General features: G+C 38.4%; 2 protein-coding genes across 2 annotated transcripts in view; both read left to right on the top strand.

Moving 5' to 3' along the window:
- Nucleotides 1-19,546, top strand: part of POM121C (POM121 transmembrane nucleoporin C) — a 59,124-nt gene that overhangs the window by 8,251 nt on the left and 31,327 nt on the right. The window lies entirely within an intron of this gene.
- Nucleotides 1-19,546, top strand: part of HIP1 (huntingtin interacting protein 1) — a 181,850-nt gene that overhangs the window by 161,720 nt on the left and 584 nt on the right. The window lies entirely within an intron of this gene.

The following is a 19,546-nucleotide window of genomic DNA, read 5'->3' as shown; positions in this document are numbered from 1 at the left end:
ATACCAGGCAGCTTTCCCCACACTGTCACCGGTCTGCTGCTGTGCTCTCGGGCTTCTCTTTCCCTGGGACACTGCTGCCTGGAGGCCGCTGCTAATGTCGGGTGCAGCACAGCGGGTGTGACCCAGAGCACCCTGAATCTTCCTTCTGCAGCACTTTTCCCCCTGCCTCTGCTTTCATCACAGCCTGTCTTTGGGCTGCGGCCTCTCACATTCCTCCACCTGAAACTCTTCCCCAGGCTCCTCTTAGCCCCTGACCCCCTCTGCCTAGGAGACTCCCCCACTGAGGCCGTTGCTGACTGACCTCTTGGGCTAAGTTGTACCCTTGCGCCCCCATCCTCTGCTCTGACAGCTGGGGGCAGATTGTACTCTCTGAAGATGGCCACAGTAATACCTCCCATCCTGCGTGCTCCTCACCCTATGGCCTTACTGCTGCTTCCATCATGTGATGGTGGCGGTACGTCTCTTCCCCTAGAACCAGTATTCTGTTGGTTTCTTATGCTATTAGTAACTGAAACAGTCCTTTTCTTTTCTACCTCTGTACTTTTTGGTGCCTTTTTGTTTACTATATGTTCCTTGGGGGCTGGTACTGTGTTTGTAGTTAGGTCATTGCTATATCTTGTGTGGCACAAAGAAGGTAGCAGGTGCACGATAAACATGAATTAATGAATAGGAGGTGTATGTTTCTTCTTTTAATGTGGGTACACACGCTGGTGTCTGTATGTGCAAGCAGGCACACACAGGCTTCCGCTTCCCGGGTAGCTTCCAGCCTGCAATTCTGTGCCTACATGTTGATCCCCCCTCCCCAGGAGTCTCCTCTCCCTCCCCACCCTAACTGATGTATTGGTGTGAGATGTACTTGATTGTTTCTGCCCCCCCCCTTTTTTTTTTCTTACTTAACAGGTGGTGCCTGCAAAGGTTCACATCACTGCAGGGACAAGGGCAAAAACGGTGAAGAAATAGGAGGCTAGGAGTTCCAGAGACAAACTTGACCCATTTCATAATTTTGACAATGACAGTCTTAGAGAATAAATACGAACTTGGGTTGTGTGGTATTTTGTCCTTCAGGAAGGGTCACAGGTAGTACAGATGGAGGGGTTAACAGCCACCAAGGACAAGCTTCAGGCTGCCCTCTAGTGGGAAGCGGCGTAACAAAGTCCTACTCTATCACACTCCGCGCCAGCCTGGATCTCAGAACCGAGAAATTAGTGTAGGGACCACTTCTGTCTTGCTGACTATAATCAGGACCCTACAACATTATCTGGCGTTTTAGTAGGAGCTCAACTAAGGTTTACTGAACAGACGAAACAACGTGCACTGTTCGGGAGCACTGGCACATTCTCGAAAGCCTACCATGTTTAAGATACTGAGCCAAGCACGGTAGATGACAGAAATCAGGGCCAGGCAGTTAATCTTTTAGGCGTAGAGGCCATATGGTCTCTGTCACTACTCAACTCCACTGTTGCGGTAGGAAAGCAGCCACAGAATACACAAGCTCATGAGCGTGTCTCTGTTCCCAGTGAAATTTTATTTATAGAAACAGGTGGCCTGCTTGCAGGTCATAGTTTGCTGATCCGAATATAAACAATCATATAAATAATTAAAATGGGGATTTGTCTAGTCGGGTTCACCAGTAACTCCCATTGCCAAATCCCCTGGATCTTTTAAAAATGTTTTTTAGTATGAAGTATTTCAGATCTCAGAAATGTACAGAGGACAACATAATGAATACCTTATTCATCTATCATCCAGAAAGATCAAATGTTCATGTTTTGCCATGTTTCAAATCTTGAAAAATAATAATACATTATAGGTACAAGAGAAATTGCCTTGTGTATTACACCTGGGTGCCATTCCCTTCTTTCTCTTCCTGTCCAGAGGTGAGTGTAGTGTTGAAGTTGTGTGTGTTCTTCCCACGCACGCAGTTACGTTCTCAGTATGTACGCAGGTATTCGTATTAGGTATATTTTTGTTTAGTGTCCTTTAACTTTGCATTCATCGCATGCCACTCTGCTTTTCCACTTACCATGGTTTTTGACATTTAACTGTATGCTGTCTGTACAACATTGAATTATTTTTAATGGTAAGTGCTTTTTTGCACACTAAGAAATCTTAGAAGTCAGGTAGTGTTAAGTCCTCCAACTTTGTTATCGTTATTTCTTTTGCCTCTCACAAGGTCACAAAGATGATCTCCTATGTTTCTTTAAGTTTTATTTCTTTAAGTTTTCTGATCCATTTTAAAGTAATCGCTATGTCCAGTGTGGGGCTCGAACTAGTGACTCCAAAACCAAGAGTCACATGCTGTACCAACTGAGGCAACTAGGTGCCCCTCTCTGATCCCTTTTCAATTAATTTTTATGTATGGTGTGAGGTAGGGGTTGAGATTAATTCTGCTCCATATAGGTATCTGGTGTGGGCATTTTATATGTTCACAAATTCTTTGATACTCCTGTCTTCAAAAGACAGAACCTAATTCTCTTCTCTTAGGTGTAGAATGTACTTAATGACTTGATGTTAACGAATAGCATATGATATAAATTATGGTATGTGACCCAAGATTAAGGCATAAAAGGCATTTTGGCTTCCCCCTTACTCTCTCACCTTGATTATTCACCCTGTGGGAAGCCAGATACCATTATGAAGAGGTCCACATGGTGAAGAACTAGGCCTCTTGCCAGTGGCTGGCAAGGAACTGAGGCCTTCTCTACATGCTAAGCGAATGAGCTGTCTTGAGAGGAAATTCCGTAGCACTAGTTGAGCCTCATATGACTGTAGCCCTCATAGATGCCTTGATGACCGCCTCATGAAAGAATCTGAGCCAGAACCACCCAGTTAAGCCACTTTCAAATTCCTGACTCACAGAAACTGTAAGAAATGTTTGTTGACTTAAGCCACTAAATGGTGGGAAGTTATGCAGTAATAATTAGTAGGTCCAATGTCCCAGCATCTTCCCCATTGAATTACAATGGTGCCAGTATTGAACTTCAGTTGACTACATATATATTAGTCTTTTTTCTGGGTACTCTATTCTGTTCCAGTAATCGATGTCTGTGTTTATTTCAATAACATACTGCCTTGATTGCTATCACTTTTACTGTAGTCTTGAAGTCAGGTAGTAAAAGTCTTCCAACTTTGTTTATCGTTATTTCTTTTGTCAAAACTGATTTAGCTACCTGGGTTCTTTTGCCAATCCACATATATTTTAATCATCTTTGGGACTCCTGGGTGGCTCAGTTAAACGTCTTGAGTTCAGGTCATGATCTCGTGATTTGGGAGTTTGAACCCCACATCGGGCTCTGTGCTGACAGCTCAGAGCCTGGAGATTCTGTGTCTCCCTCTCTCACTGCCCTTCCCGGACTTGCACTCTGCCTCTCACTCTCTCAAAAACAAATAAACGTTAAAAAATTTTGTTTTAATCAGTCCATTATTACAAGGGAAAAAACCATACAGGGATTTTCATTGGCACTGCACCAAATCAACAGTTCAACATTATCGAGGATAATGGCTATCTTAGCAATATTCTAACACATGAACGTGTATGTCTCCATTTATTTGGATCTTCTTAAATTTCTCTCAAAAATGCTTTACAAATTTGTGTAATGTTTTAGGATAGAGGTCCTGCACATGTTTTATTAAAGATATTTCTAAGTTTTTCAAGTTTCTATGCTATGATAATTGGCATTGTATTTCTTAAATATAAAATGTTATTGTTGCTGTAGTTGATTTTTATATATTGACACTGTTTTTATGTACTTTTGCTCAGTTCAGTCATTAGCTTGAGCGGTTCTTTTGTAGATTCCATAGGATTTTCTCTGAACACAAATCATTTTCTCTGCAAATAAGGGACACTTTTGCTTCTCCTTTCCAGTTTGTATGTCATTGCATTCTTTTTCTTGCCTTGATTGCCCTGGTAGTGTTGAATAGAATTGATGAGAGTGGACATCCTTAACTTGTCCCAGTCTTTCCTCATTAAGTGTAGGCGTAGGCGTAATTAAGTGTACAGCTCATTAGCTGTAGGTGAAATTTCTAACATGTCTATTATTAGGTTGAAGGAGTTCCTTTTTTCCCCCTAGCTTGCTGGGAAATGTTTTTTCTTAATCATAAATGGGTGTTGAATTTTGTCCATTGCTCTTTACTGACTGGATCCTCTGCCTTTTAACTGACATGCTTATACTATTAACTTTTAATGTGATTGACATTTTAGGTTTGCTTTTATCCTCTTCCTGTTTGTTTGGTTTTTGCTCTTTGTTCCGGTTTCCCTCTTTTCTGCATTCGTTTGGATTGATTCAGTACTTTCTGTTATTCCGTTGTCTTCTTTGTTGACTTATTAGCTGTAACTCTTTGTTTTGCGACTTTAGTGATACTGTAAAGGTTTTACTATTCATCTTTAATTCATCAGAGCCTACAAGTAACAGGTGGGCACATCATATAGCTTAAAAACCTTTTTCCTCTTTTATCTCTATCTTTATGGCCCTTGTGCTATTGTTATTATTTTACTTTTACTCATGATACAAACCCCTCAATACATTGTTATTATTTTTTCCAGATTTGAGATGTTATTGACAGAGTTAAAGGTGTACAAAGTGATGATTTGAAACATGTATATATTGTAAAATGATTACCACAATAGGGCTAGTTAACACTCTGTTCCCTCACATAATAACCACTTGTGTGTATATGTGTGTGTGTGTGGTGATATGTAAAGATCTATTCTCATAACAAATTTCAAGTATACAACACAGTATTGTTAATTATAGGCATCCTGCTATATATTAAATCCCCAGAACTTGTTCATCTTATGGCTGAAAGCTCTGACCAGCATCACCCCATTTTCCTCACCTTCCAGGCCCTGGCAACAACTACTCTAGTCTCTATTTCTATTAGTTTGATTTTTTAATATTGATTTTTATATGTTTGTTTATTTTGAGAGAGAGAGAGAGCATAAGCAGCGGAGAGGCAGAGAGAGAGGGTCAGAGAGAATCTCAAGCAGGCTCCATATTATCAGCACAGAGCCCCAGTGAGGGACTCAATCCCATGAAGTATGAACTTGTGATCTGAGCTGAAAATCAAGTCAGACGCTTCACCAACTGAGCCACCCAGGTGCCGCTCTATGAGTTTGATTTTTTCAGATTCCACATGTGAGAACATACGGTATTTGTCTCTGACTTATTTCACTTAATATAATTCCCTCAAAATCTATCCATGTTGTCACTAAAAGCAGGCTTGCTTTCTTTTCATGGCTGAATAGTAGTCCCTTCTCTGTACATGCCACATTATCTTTATGCAGTCAGCAGCAGGTGGACACTTAGGTTATTTCCATGGCTTGGTTATTCTGAAGAATGCTGCAGGGAATGAACGTGGAGAAGCCGCTCCCTCTTCAAGGTTATGATTTCATTTCCTTTGGTTAATATGCCTAGCAGTGAGATTACTGGGATATATGATAGTTCTATTGTTTATGTTTTTGAGGAACTGCCAAACTGTCTTCCACAGCAGTATTTGAGGGTTTCTGTTTCTCCATATACCCGCCAACACTCACTTTACTTTTTTTTGTTATTATTATTATTACAGTCATTTTAGTGGATGTGAAGTGGTATCTCATTGTGGTTTTCATTTACATTTCCCTAATAACTAATGACACTGATTTCATTTTCTTGTTGGCCATTTGTATATCTTTGGAGAAATATCTGTATGAGTTCTTTGCTTATTTTTTAATTGCAAAATTCCTTTTTTTTGTTGTTGAGTTGCAGAGATTTGCTGTATATTCTGGATGTTAAACTCTGATCAAGTATCTGATTTGCAAATATTTTCTCCCATTCTGTGGACTGCCCTGGCACATTCTTGATGATCACCTTTGATGCACAGGTTTTTTTTTTTTTCTTTAATCTTGTTGAGGCCCAGTTTAGTTCTTCTTTTTGGTATGAAATCCAATGTCATGAAGAATTTACCCCTTTGTCTTCTTTTAGAAATTTTATGGCCTTAGCTTTCATATTTAGAATTGATTCCTTTTCGGTATTGTTTTGCATATTTTGAACCTTGCAATTCCATATAAATTTGAGGATTGACTCTATTTCTGAAAAAAAAAAAAACGGCTGCTGAAATTCTGATAGGGATTGCATTGAATCTGTAGATTTCTTTGGGTAATACTGCCATCTTAACAATAGTAAGTGTTCCAGTCAATAGGGGATGTCTTTCTATTTGTTTAGGTCTTCTTTAATTTCTTTCAGCAATATTTTGCAGTTTTCAGTATGCAAATCTTTGGTAAAATTTACTCCTAGGTATTTTAGTATCTTCTATTTTACTATAAATGGAATTATTTTTTGTTTCTTTTTTGGATTACTTATTGCTGATGCATATATACACAGTTTAACACAATTGACCTTTGCGAGATCATCTTATACCCTACAACTTTGTTGATTTTGTTTATTAGCTATAGTGACTTTTTTTGAATTCTTTGGAATTTTCTGTATAGGATCATGTCATCCACAAATAGAGATGGTGTTACTTCTGCCTTTGGAAGAAGTGTCTTTTGGGTGTCTTTTATTTCTTTCTCTAGGTTAGTATCTCTGGCTAGAACTTCTAGTTCAGTGTTGAATAGCAGTGGCTAAAGGCTGCATCCTTGTTCTTTATTTTATGGATGCTTTCACTCTTTCAACACTGAATACACTATTAAATGTAGAGTTTTCATAAATACCTTTTGTCACGTTGAGGAATTCTCTATTTCTGCTTTCTTTTTTTTAAATTCTTTTTAATGTTTTATTTATTTTTGATACAGAGAGAGACAGAGCATGAGAGGGGGAGAGGCAGAGAGAGAGAAGGAGACACAGAACCGGAAGCAGGCTCCAGGCTCTGAGCTAGCTATCAGCACAGAGCCTGACGCGGGGCTCGAACCCATGAACGTGAGATCTGACCTGAGCTGAAGTCGGAGGCTTAACTGACTGAGCCACCCAGGTGCCCCTCTATTTCTGCTTTCTTATCATGACAGGGTATTAGATTTTGTCCAGTGCCTTTTCTGCATTGATGGAGATAATTATGTGTTTTTCTTTTATTCTATTAACATGATCTATAATGTTGATTTTCATATATTAAATCAGCTCTTCATCCTTAGGAGAAATCCCACTTGGTCATTGGTCCCACTTTTTATATGCCAGATTTGGTTTCCTGGAATTTTGTTCAGGATATTTGCATCTGTCTTTTTTCCCAAGTTTTTATTTAAATTCTAGTTAGTTAACTCATATGGTAGCATCTATCTTCATAAAGGATACTGGTCTGTAGTTTTCTTGTGATGTCTATCTGGTTTTGGTAACTGCCCTCTAGAATGACTTACAAAGTGTTCCTTATCGTCTGGTTTTTGGAAGAATTTGAGAATACTAGGTGGTAATTTTTTCAAGTTTATTTTGAGTGAGAGAGAGCACTCACACAGGGGAAAGGCAGAGAGAGAGAGAGAAGGGCACACTATCAGTGGAGCCCAATGAAGGTCATGAGATCACGACCTGAGATAAAATCAAGAATTGGACGCCTAAACGACTGAGCACCCAGGCACCCTCGTGGTAATTCTTCTTTAAGTATCTGGTAGAATTCACCAGTGAAGCCATCTGGTTCTTATCTTTATTTGTTGGGAGTTTTTTGATTACTTATTCAGTCTTTTTACTTATTATAGGTCTACTGAGATTTCTATTCCATCTTCAGTCAATTTAGATAATTTGCATATTGCTAGGAATTTGTCCATTTCATTTAGATTATCTTATTGTTGGTGTACAGTTATTTATAGTATTCTCTCTTATAATCCTTTTTCATCTCCATAAGGTTGGTAATAGTATCCTCACTTTCATTTCTGATTTTAGTTATTTGTGTCTTCTCTTTTTTTTGTCAGTCTATCTATAGTTTGCACATTTTGTTGATATTTCCATAGAACCAACTTTTGGGTTTTATTGATCCTCTATTGTTTTCTGCTCTGTATCATTAATCTCCATTCTAATCATTATTATTTCTTTCTGATAGTTTTGTGTATAGTTAGCTTTTTTTTTCTAGTTTCCCATAGTTTAAAGTTAGGTTATAATGATTTGAGATCATCCCTCATTTTAAAATGTAGGCATTCACAACTATATGTTTCCTTCTGAACACTGCCCTCATAGCATCCCACAAATTTAATTATGTTATTTTTTCATTGAATTTGTCATTTTTAAATTTCTCTTGTGATTTCTTCCTTGACCCATTTTTAAAATTTTTCTTATGTTTTTATTTTTGAGAGAGAGAGAGAGAGAGAGAGAGACAGAGCATGAGGAGGGGAGGGGCAGAGAGATAGGGGGAGACACAGAATCTAAAGCAGGCTCCAGGCTCTGAGCTGTCGGCCCAGAGCCTGATGCAGGCCTTGAACTCACAGACCATGAGATCATGACCTGAGTCGAAGTCAGCACACTTAACTGACTGAGCCACCCAGGTGCCCCTTTGATCCATTGTTTAAGTGTGTTAATTGTTTAAGAGTTTAATTTCCACCAACTTGTGCATGTTTTCAATTTTTATTCTGTTATTGATTTCTACCTTTATTCCTTTGTGGTCAGAGAAGATACATTGTATTATTAAAATCTTTTAAAATTTATCAAGACTTCATTTGTAGTCTAACTTATGCTGTTTCCTGGAAAATATCCCTGCGTACTTAAGAAGGATATGTATCCTGCTGTTGTTGGGTACACTGTAGTATTTTTATAGTGTTGTTCAGGTGCTCCGTTTCCTTGTTGAGCTTCTGTACAGATAGTCTGTCCAATGAAAGTAGGGTATTGACATTTCACTGTTACTGCAGAGTGGTCTATTTCTCCCTTCAGTTCCTTCCATTTTTGCTTCATATAATTCAGGGCACTATGTTTTTGTTGCATGCATATTTATAATTATTATATCTTCTTGATAAAATTGGTCCTTTTATCAGTAGATAAGGTCTTTTTGTCTTATAACTGTTTCTTACTTTGTCTTTTTTGTGTGATATTAGTGTAGTTGCAAGCCCCAGGTCTCTCTTGGTTACTGTTAGGATGAAATATCTTTTCCAATCTTTCACTCTCAACCTGTTTGTATCTTTGCATTTAAAGTGAGTCTTTTGAAGACAAAACGTAGTTGGATCATGTTTTTTTCTCCATTCTGCCAAAGTTTGCCTTTGACTGAGATTTTTCATTTATATTTAAAGCAATGACTCATAAGAAAGGCTTACTTTCCCTTTTTCCTATTTGTTTCCTGTATGTGTTATGCTTTTTTTGTCCTTCATTTTCTTTTGTATTTAGTTCCTTTTTTTTTATAGTGAGCCATTTTGATTCTCTCTCATTTCTTTTTACAGGTATTTTAAAAATATTTCCTTTGTGGCTACCATGGAATTACATTCATCATCCTAAATGTATAACAATCTAATTTGAATTGGAATTACATTCATCATCCTAAATGTATAACAATCTAGTTTGAATTGATAACAACTTAAGCACACAAAGACTCTGCTTCTGTCCAACTCTGCCCCCCATTATCGTTGTCACAAATTACATCACTATATATGGTGTGGTGAACAACACAGATTTATGAATACTTTGTATGCATTTGTCTTTCAAATCATGTAAGGAGTAAAACATGGAACTACAAACCAAAATACAGTAAGGTTTTTGTATATGCCCATTTAGTTACCTTTACCAGAGATCTTTGTTTCTTCATACAGCTTTAAGTTACTCATATCCTTTCATTTCCATCAAAAGGACTTACTTAACATTTTTTTGTTAAATGGAGGACTTATGTTATCAAATTTCTACAGTTTTTATAACTGTGAATAAACTAATTTCTTTTTCATTTTTGAAGGAAATTTTTCTTGGATATGAAATTCTTGGTTGACAAGTGCATTTGTTACCACTTAAAAAAATTGAGGTGTAAACATAGAACATTGTGTAAGTTTAAGGTGTACATGTGTTGATTTGCTGTATTTGTACATTGAAATAAGATTACCACCATAGCTTTAGCTATGATTTCTGTCATGTCACATAATTAACATTTTTGGGTTGAGAACAACTAAATACTAGTCTTTGAAGTTTATAAAACAGTATTGTCTACTATAAGCAGTATGTTGTGCATTAGATCTCCAGAAGTCATTTTTCTATTTGCTACAAGTTTGTACACTTAAATAACATCTTGATTCCTCCACCCTCCAGCCTCTAGTAATCACCATTCTACTCTTTGTTTCTAGGAGTCTGGATTTTTTGGATTCCCCATATAAATAATACCATATGGTATTTGACTTTCTCTGACGGATCTCAGTGTAATGCCCTCAGTGTCCATCCATGTTGTCTGAAATGGCAGGATTTCCTTTTCTGATGGCAAATAGTATCCCATTGTATGCACATACCACATCTCTTTTATCCATTCGTCCACTGATGGGCAGTTAGGTCGTTTCCACATCTTGGCTGTTGTAAATGATGCTGCATTAAACTTGGGAGTGCAGATGTCTTTCACTTTAAATACATCATCTCACTGCTTTCTGGCCTCCACAGTTTCAGATGATAAGTCGGCTGTGAATCTTACCAAGGATTCCTTGTACTTGACAAGTCGCTTCTGTCTTGCTGTTTTCAAGACTCTTTGTCTTTATACAGTTTGAGTGTAATGTTTCGTGGTGTGCATCTCTTTGAGCTCATTTTCTTTGGAGTTTGTTGACTTTTTAGATCTGCCAATTAACATCTTTCACGAAATTTGGAAAGTTTTGAGCATGATTTCTTCAAATATTCTTTCTGCCTTTCTCTTTCTTTCTGAGACTCCCATCATGCATGTGTTGGTCTTCTTGTTTTTGTCCTACAGGTCTCTTGGTCTCTGTTCATTTTTTTCTCAATCTTTTTTCTTTCTGCTCCTCAACCTGGATAATTTCAATCAAATTCAGTAATTCTTCTGCCTGCTCATATCTAATGGATTTTTATTTCAATTAATGTACTTTTTAGCTCCAGAATTTCTTTTTGGTTCCTTTTTGTAAGTTATCTCTTTATCAATATTCTCATTTTGCTCTAACAGTATTTACGTGATTTCCTTTAGTTCTTTGCCCATAGTTTCCTGTAGTTCTTGAGCAGATTTAACAATGTTCTTTTAAAGTCTTTGGTAAGTCCAAGGTCTGGAAATCCTCAGGACTGATTTCTGCCAGTTTTTTGTTGTTGTTGTTGTTGTTGTTGTTGTTGTTGTTACTTTGAGTGGACCATACTGTCCTGTTTCTTTGCATGACTTGTGATTGTCATTGAAACCTGGACATTTGTAGAATATGATATAGTAACTCTGGAAATCTGATCTCCCCCTGCCCTGCTGTCTGCTGGGGTTTTTAAAAATTAAATAATTGAAGGCCGTACTAGTCCTCTTATTTAGTGTCTTTCCCAAACAATTTTTGTAAACTGTATCATTGTCATGTGTGGTTGCTGAAATCTGTCATGTTGGCTTGTATTCAGCTAATGTTTACACAGAGGTTTTCTTGAATACCAGGAGCTAAATATGGAAGGGAAAGAAACCCACTTCTGGTCTTTGTAGATTGCCTCCATGCTGCAGCTTTTCTTCAACACTTGTCCTGTACTGCTCCTAGGAATCAGGCCAAGGTGAAAACTTAGGGTCTTGTCAGATATATTCTGAGCATGCATCTTGCCTTGGACATGCATGTGGCCTTCTAAATCCTCTGTTATACATGAGTGATTATGAATGCCCTGATTTCCCATAGAAACTCCCCTCCTATCCTTTGGCAGTCTGTATTAGTCGTTAGGGGATCGCGTTAATAAAATACCACAGCCTGGCCTGCTTAAACTATAGAAATTAATTTTTTCACCGTTCCTGGATGCTGGAAGTCCAAGATCAATGTGTTAGTAGGGCTGACTTCTCCTGAATCCTCTTGGTTGCAGTTGTCTGTCTTCTTGCTGTGTTCTTACATAGACTTTGTACACAGACATACCTGGGGTCTCTACCTCTTCTTATAAGGACATTGGTCATGTTGGATTAGGGCTCCACCCATAATGATCTCAATGAAAAAAATTCTTTTAAGTTTATTTTGAGGGAGAGAGCATGAGTAAGGGAAGGGGTGGGGGTTGGACACCTCTATGAAATTTAATTACCTCTGAAGAACCTGTCTCCAAATATAGTTACATTGAGGATTGGGGTTCATATAAGTTTTGGGGGAACAAAATTCAGTCCACACAATGGACTGAATTCATTGTGTATCTCAAATGTAACATTTGGCTTCATGTATCTGTGGTGGTTTCCTTTGCGGTGTTTTCAAGCAATGCCTGCTGCTTTTCTAGCCTGAATGAGTTCCAGGTTTGGCAGAGCAGAGATGAGGTCCTGCATCATTCCCTCAGGTAGCCCCACATAGAGCGGATATACATAGTAATTTGCAAATAGGGTCTGCTGTGCTCCCTGTGGAACCAGGAACCAGGTTCCCACACTAGGAATGCAGGTTTCTGTCTTCAAGGTTACTACCAAGATGGGGAGTTGGGGGGAGAAGGGCAAGTTAAAACATCACAACACTTTCCACCCCTTTAAAATAGCAGTTTTCTTGATTCAACATTTGTGTGGTTGATGTAAACCTTTGATTGTTTTCCAGAGTGCTGATAAAGTTAGTTCTAATAGTGCTGGGTTGTTTTTGTTTGTTTGTTTGTTTGTTTTTATGTTTCTGTTGGATGATGGGCACTTGCAGCTGACTACTCTGCTATTTTGCTTATGTCACTCAGTTTTGTCTTAAAGAGATTTAAATAATGGGCGGGATAACCTATGTAGTTACCGTTTCCAGTGTTCTTTATTCCTTTGTGTAGTTCTAGGTTTCCATCTGGAATTATTTTCCTTCTCCCTGAAGGACATCTCTTAACATTTCTTATACTCTTACTTTGACACTGATGAATTCTTTAGTTTTGTATGTCTGAAGACCTCATTGTGTGTGTGTGTGTGTGTGTGTGTGTGTGTGTGTGTGTGTGTGTTTGAGAGAGAGATAGCATGAGCAGGGGAGGGTCAGAGAGAGAGGGAGATACAGAATCCGAAGACAGGCTCCAGGCTCTGAGCTAGCTGTCAGCACAGAGCCCGACATGGGGCTTGAACTCATGAACTAACTGTAAGATCATGACCTGAGCCAAAGTCAGACACTTGACTGAGCCACCCAGGCACCCCGTGAAGACCTCTTTTAAAAGGATATTTTCACCAGGAATATATATCATTCAGGATTTACAGTTTTTTTCTCTTAGTACTTTAAAGTTGTTACTCTACTGTCTTTTCTCTTGCATTGTTCCAACAATAAGTTTGGTGTTATCTTTATCTTTGTTCCTCTATAAGTAACATGTCTTCTATCTCTACCTGTCTTTAGGGTCTTACCTATGTCACACTGGTTTTGAACAATTTGGTTATTATGCGATGTTATCATGTGACTTGTTATAGTTCTCTTTGTTTCTCATACTTGAGTTTGAGCTTCAGATATGTGGGTGTGTATTTTTCAGCGTGTTTGGGAAGTTTGAGGCCATTATTTCTTATATTTTTCCATATCTTTAGTTATCTTTTTGAACATATGGAATACAGTTAAAATAATTTTTATTGTCCCCTGATAATTTTAACATTTGGGTCAGTTCTGGGTCAGTTTTGATTGGTTACTCACGCTCCTCTTGATGAATTGTTTTCCTGCTTGTTTATATTCCTGGTAATCTTTGTTTAGATGCTGGACACTGAATTTTACCAGGTTGAGTGCTGGTCATTTTTTATTCCTGTACATTTTCTTAAACTTTGTTTGGGGATGCAGCTAACATCTTTGGAAACAGTTTGATCCTTTCAGGTTTTGCTTTAATGATTTATAAGGTAGGTCCAGAGCAGTGCTCAGTATAACGCTGATTATTTCCCATCACTGAGGCATCACCTTTTTAATACACCTAATATCCTATGAATTATGAGTTTTTACAGTCTGGCTGGTGAGAACAGACACTGATTTTGACCCTTTGTTAATGCCAGATCCTGTTTCTTTTCATATTTTTGGAGGGTTTTTTCTTTGGTATCAGGTAGTTTTCTCATAAATACATTCTCATGAAATACTGTGCTAAATACTCATGAGAAATCTCCTTACATCTCTTTTCACAGTTCTCTTCTTTCTGGTATTCTGTCTTTTAAACATTAGCTGCTTTGATCTTCCCAAAGTCTTAGCTGTTTTTCAAGTCAGGAAGTCCATTGGGCTTTTCCTCAGTTCCCTTCCTTTCTGCACCACTGCCCAGAAACTCAAGACAGTAGGCTGTGATGATCATAGGGCTCATATTGTTTCCCAGCTCAGTGAGCACGGGCCTTTGTTGTCCAACGTGTGGTCTTGAAAACCACTGTTTCATATATTCTGTCTGGTTTTTGTTGTTGTTCTAGGTCAGAGGGTAAATCTGGGATCCCTGCTGTTCCATTATCATCAGAGGTGAAAGCTCCATTATAGATTTTGATACATTATATTTTCATTTTAATTCAGTTCAAAATATTTTTCTTTTTCTAAATAATTTTAATTAATTTTTAAAATTTACATTCAATTTAGTTAGCATATAGTGCAATAATGATTTCAGGAGTAGAACCCAGTGATTCACCCTCTATCTACATGTACCCAGTGCTCATCCCAATAAGTGTCCTCCTTAATGACACTTGCCCATCTAGCCCATCCCCCCACCCACAAGCCCTCCAACAACCCTGTTCTCTATATTTGAGTCTCTTGTGTTTTGTCCCCCTCCCTGTTTTTATATTATTTTTGCTTCTCTTCCTTTATATTCATCTGTTTTGTATCTTAAATTCCACATATGTGTGAAGTCATACGATATTTGTCTTTCTCTAATTTCGTGTAGCATAATAAACTCTAGTTCCATCCATGTTATTGCAAATGACAAGATTGCATTCTTTTTCATTGCCAAATAATCCTCCATTGTATGTATATACCACATCTTCTTTATCCATTCGTCAGTGGACATTTGGGCTCTTTCCATACTTGGGCTACTGTCGAAAGCACTGCTATAAATATTGGGGTACATGTGCCCCTTCAAAACAGCACACCTGTATCCCTTGGATAAATACCTAGTAGTGCAATTGCTGGGTTGTAGTCTAGTTCTATTTTTAATTTTTTGAGGAATCTCCATACTGCTTTCCAGGGTGGCTGCACCAGTTTGCATTCCTACCAGCAGTGCAAAAGGGTTCCCTCCTCCTCTGCATCCTCGCCAACATGCGTTGTTGCCTGAATTGTTAATTTTAGCCATTCTGATTGGTGTGTGGTACTTTCTCGTGGTTTTGATTTGTATTTTCCTGATAATGAGTGATGTTGAGCATTTTTTCATGGGTGTGTTAGTCATCTGGATGTCTTCTTTGGAAAAGTGTCTATGTCTTTTGCCCATTTCTACACTGGATTATTTGGTTTTTGGGTGTTGAGTTTGATTGAGTTCTTTATCAATTTGGGATACTACCCTTTACAAGATACGTTGTTTGCAAATATCTTCTCCCATTCCATTGGTTGCCTTTTAGTTTTGCTGATTGTTTCCTTTGCTGTGCAGAAGCTTTTTATTTTGATGAGGTCCCAATAGCTCATTTTTGCTTTTGTTTCCCTTGCCTCCAGAGACATGTTGAATAAGAAAGAAGTTGCTGTGGCTAAGGTCAAAGAGATTTTTGCCTGCCTTCTCCTCTAGGATTTTGATGGCTTCCTGTCTTACATTTAGGTCTTTCATCCATTTTGAGTTTATTTTTGTGTATGGTGTAAGAAAGTGGTCCGGGTTCATTCCACATGTCACTGTACAGTTTTAGTTCAAAATATTTTCTGAGGTCCCTTAAGATTTGCTCTTTGATGCATGGATTCATTAGATTGTGTTGTGTGCTGAGAGATTCTCCTTTTGTTTGTTACTGACTTTCTAGTTTAATTCCATCATGGTCAGAGAACATACTTTGTTTTGTATCAATTCTTTTACATTTATTAAGGCTTTTCTTATGATCCAGGATATAGTAACTATTAAATACCTTTGTACATCACCTTACTGTTTCACCATACTCCTTCTTTTGTCAGACCTGGCACTTCAAATGTCCCACTTCCTGCTTTCCATATCACAAATGTAATAACCTTACAATGGTATAATTACACGTCCTTTTTCTACAACCCAGCTTTTGGTGGGTTACATCTTTTCCTTCTATATTTGTTATATCTCCCAATACAATGTCTCTTTGTTTTTATTTGAAACACTCAGTTTTTTAAGTAAATCATAAAAAAACATAGTCTTTTACATTCATCCACTTGTTTACCAGATGCTCTTTCTTCCTTTAGTTCCAGATTTCCATCTGGTCTTAGCTCCCTTTTGTCTAAAGGGCAGCTCTTAACATTCCTTGTAGTGCAGTTCTGCCAGTGATGAGTTCTCTGAGATTTCATTTATCAGTGTTTCTTTTCTTTTCTTTCTTTCTTTTTTTTTTTAACATTTCAGAGAAAGAGAGCATGCACATGCATGGCCGTGGGGCAGGCAGAGAGAGAGGAAGACACAGAATCCAAAGCAGGCTCTAGGGTCTGAGCTGTCAGCGTAAGATCATGACCTAAGCTGAAGTCAGATGCTTAACCAGCTGAGCCACCAAGGTGCTCTTATCAGTTAGTGTCTTTATTTCACTTTCATTTTTGAAGGATTTTCTGCTGAATACAGAATTCTGGGATAGCAAGATTTCCCCCTAGCATTTAAAAGCAACTACTTAATTGTCTTACAGCCTACCTTGTTTCTGATGAGAAGCTGTTATTCTTTTAGTTGCTTTGTAGTTTGTTTAGCATCATGGATCTTTATGTTACAATTTTCACTACATTTGGGAAATGCAGACATTAACTTTTAATTATTTCTTTCTGCCCCAGTCTCACTTTTCCTTGTGAGAGTCCAGTTATACATACGTAGATTATTTGATATTGTTTCATAGGTCCTGGAGGGTGTCTTCATTATGAGATCATTTCTACTGATCTATCTTTAAGTCCACTGACTTCATTTTGCTGTCTCCAATCTGATGTTAAGTTTATCTAGTAAAAATTTTCAATTATTGCTTAGTTTTAGCATTTCTGTTAGTTTCTTCCTTATAATTTCCATTTCTATGCAGATTCCTTATCTACTTATTAAGACCATGCTTTTCTTTAATTGTTTTGATGTATTTATAATAGTTCAAGATTTTGGTTGCCTAAATCTAACATTTAGACCATCTTGGGTTCATTTCTACATACTGCTTTTTCCCCCCACTTGACTATGGATCCCATTGTTTTGTTTCTTTGTATGTCTCAATGGCTTTTTAATGAATACTGTATGTTGTGAACAATATTCTGGAGTCTCTTATCTCTCCATGAAGTATATGGATTCTTGTTTTGGCAGGAAGTGTAATGACTGGCTAATGACCTACTTGCTTATATTTGGTTTTGTTTTGTTTTGTTTTTACAGATCAGTGGAGAGCCTAAAGTGTTTCCCAAGCCCCACTAGCTTAGTGAGACTCAACCTCCAAACTCATTTCCTGTGGATCTTGTCATGGTTCGACTTCAGAATTTATTAAGGCAGACACAGAGTAGGTCTTACTCTAGACTGTGGTCCTTACCTCAAGTTGTAACCTTCATGCTGTTTCAGCTGGATGCCAAGAATGTTTAAGATGCATTTACGAGATCTTTCCATTTTGGTAGGGCCAGAACTCCCCTGGCAATGCTCTCCTCTCAGAATCACTCTAACTCTAGTATTTCTGTTCTAATCTTAACCCATTTATTACTTTGCTTTCTGGTAATCCTTGGGTGGGCTCTCTGTACATAGTCAGCCCAACTATATTATTCAAAGTTCTCCAGAAAAACAGAGCCAAAAGGATGGATACAAGCACACATATTTATTAGGAATTGGTGCATGCAGTATGGAGGGAGAAGCCCCAAGATCTGTAGTCAACAAGCTGGGGACCCAGGAGAGCCAATGGTAGAATTTCAGTCCAAGGCCAAAGGCCTAAGAAGCAAAAGAGCTGATAGTGAGTTCCAAGTTCAAGTCTGAAAGTAGAGGACAGAAGACAGATATTCAGCTCAAATCCAGGCAGAGAATTCTTACCCAAGCCTTTTGTGCTATTCAGGCCTTCAGCAGATTGGTTGAGGCCTCTCCACTGTGGAAGGGGAATCTTCTTTACTTAGTCTGCCAATTCAAATGTTAATCTCATCCAGAACTACTCTCACAGATATCCTCACAATAATCTTTAACCAAATGTCTGGGCACACTGAGGCCCAGTCAAGTTGAGATATAAAATTAACTGTCACTCAGGCCTTCAGCCACAGATTTTTAGGGAACTCAAGACTTCTGGAACTCCTGGTCTGTATGACATCCTCCTGGAGGAGCCAAGACGGCGGAGAGGAAGAGAGCTCTGTAGATTCCGTCCACCCCATCTATCGAACTGAGAAGGACATTAGTCTCATCTGCAAGAGTGGAAGGAGAGAATACGGACTCCAGAAAGAAGGGAACCTCAAGGATACCTGAGCTGGGGGTGGGGACTATGCAATTGAGTCTGTGAAGGTGCGCACTTCACCTCCTGCTGCTCATTTCGCATCAGGCAGGGGCAGCTGAAATCCCTGCCTGAGCCAAGACAAACTGATTCCTCCCCCTAAGAAGCCAGCACAAATACATTTCATCTGTGATAACACAAATACATTTCACCTGTGATAACACAAACGTGCACAGACTAGAACTTTGAACCGAGGCGGGCCTGGAAAACTCGGCTCAACTGCGGCCCAAGGAGATCGGACTCAGAGTGGCCGACCGTGCTCAGTTTAGCAGAACTTGGTGTGCCGCCATTCCAATCTCCATAGACACTGAGGTGGAGCCTCTGAGAGCAGCCTCCAAGACCTACCACATCAAACCACGCCTATTCACGAGGGGGAGCTGCTGCTTTTTTTTTTAATATAAAAAATTTTTTTTCACCTTTTTCATACTTATTTCTTTGTCATTATTACCTTTTTTCCTTTTTCTTTACTTAATTCTTTTAAGTTTTTACTCATTTTCCTTTCTCCTTTCTCCCTTACTTGTTCACCTTCTTGCAACCCAGATATATTCTCCTGTATCTCATCCTTACCTCTCCCCTCAACTGGTCATACACTTTTAAACGGTCTACTGTCCTTTGTTGTCTCCAACCCCCTTTTATATTTTTTTTTCTTCTTTCTCTTTTCTTTTTATTTTCTCTTCTTCTTTTCTTTTCATCTCTTTCCTTCCCATTTTCTTTCTTTTCTTTCCCCCCTTTAATGTGTTTCATTGTTTGATTTGTCTGTGTGTATGTGTGCTTCTGTTCCCTCTGTGTTTGTCTGTCTGTTTTCCTTCTTAGGGCTACACCAAGAAACAAGCCAAAGTGTGCAAGGCAGCAAGTCCCAAATATTGCAGAGTAGGGAAATAAAATACTCACAGGCACAACAAGAGAAACCGAGAGACACCATTAAGAGAATATTTCCTGAAACGACAGGCCCTGGACAGTAAATAAGCCTCCTTTAACAGAGAAATATTAATAGGTGCACAGTGCACAACGAGCTTTCTAAAGGTGACAAGAGACAGAAAACTGGCAAAAATGACAAAACGAAGAA

The sequence above is a fragment of the Suricata suricatta genome, chromosome 8, assembly GCF_006229205.1.
Source record: "Suricata suricatta isolate VVHF042 chromosome 8, meerkat_22Aug2017_6uvM2_HiC, whole genome shotgun sequence".
Classification (NCBI taxonomy): domain Eukaryota; kingdom Metazoa; phylum Chordata; class Mammalia; order Carnivora; family Herpestidae; genus Suricata; species Suricata suricatta.
This window is presented reverse-complemented; position numbering and strand designations above follow the sequence as displayed.